Source organism: Primulina huaijiensis, chromosome 9, assembly GCF_012295235.1.
Source record: "Primulina huaijiensis isolate GDHJ02 chromosome 9, ASM1229523v2, whole genome shotgun sequence".
Taxonomy (NCBI): domain Eukaryota; kingdom Viridiplantae; phylum Streptophyta; class Magnoliopsida; order Lamiales; family Gesneriaceae; genus Primulina; species Primulina huaijiensis.
This window is the reverse complement of record NC_133314.1, coordinates 9,365,342-9,366,608: the sequence shown is the minus strand read 5'-3', so window position 1 is coordinate 9,366,608 and position 1,267 is coordinate 9,365,342.

Sequence of the window (1,267 nt, the reverse complement as noted above, 5' to 3'; positions counted from 1 at the left end):
CTTCTTCAGTACCATGACGACTCCACTGAACTTTCACTAATGGAATAGTCTTCGTTCTGAGCTGTTTCTCTTTCCGATCCAGAATCTGAATTGGCTGCTCAACGTAACTCAAAGTCTGATCTAACTCGACTTCTTCAAGCTGAATGACATGAGAACTATCTGGCATATATCTACGCAACATCGATACATGGAAGACATCATGTATCCCAGATAGAGAAGGAGGAAGAGCAAGTCGATATGCTCGATCGCCAATCTTCTCGAGGATCTCATATGGACCGACGTATCGAGGTGACAATTTCCCACGTTTGCCAAATCTGACAACGCCTTTGAAAGGTGAAATCTTTAAGAATACTCTGTCTCCCTGTTCAAATACTAACGGTCGACGTCTGATGTTCGCGTACTTCGCCTGTCTATCTTGTGCCGTCTTCATTCGCTTCTGAATTATCTTCACTTTCTCTGTCATTTCACGAATCATATCTGGCCCTAAGTCTGGTACCTCTGAGATGTCATCCCAATACAGTGGAGATCTGCACTTCTTTCCGTATAATGCCTCAAACGGTGCCATATCAATGCTAGTCTAGTAGCTGTTGTTGTACGAGAATTCACAAAGAGGAAGTGAATCTTGCCAACTAGTACCAAAATCGAATACTACAGCTCTCAGCATATCTTCTAAAGTCTGGATAGTCCGTTCTGACTGTCCGTCTGTCTGGGGATGGTAAGCAGTACTCAAGTGTAAAGTCGTACCTAGAGCCTGCTGTAGACTATGCCAATAGTGTGAAGTGAATCGTGGATCACGATCTGATACGATCGACTTCGGCACACCATGTAATCTGACAACCTCTCTGAAATATATATCTGCCATCAGATCATGTCGGTACGTCATCTTGTACGGAATGAAGCATGCGGATTTGGTCAATCTATCTATCACAACCCAAATCGCATCGCAGCCTCGGGATGATCGTGGTAACTTCGTGACGAAATCCATGAAAATATGATCCCATTTCCACTCAGGAATAGCTAAACTCTGAAGTAACCCTCCGGGCTTCTTTCTTTGGGCCTTCACCTGTTGGCAATTCATGCACTTAGACACAAATTCTGCAATATCTGTCTTCATTTGTTTCCACCAGAACTGTGGTTTCAGATCATTGTACATTTTCCTGCCACCAGGATGAATACTGAACCGACTACAGTGCGCTTCTGACAATATCTGCTGTTTCAAATCTGAAACACCTGGCACTACAAGACGGTTATTCACATACAACACATG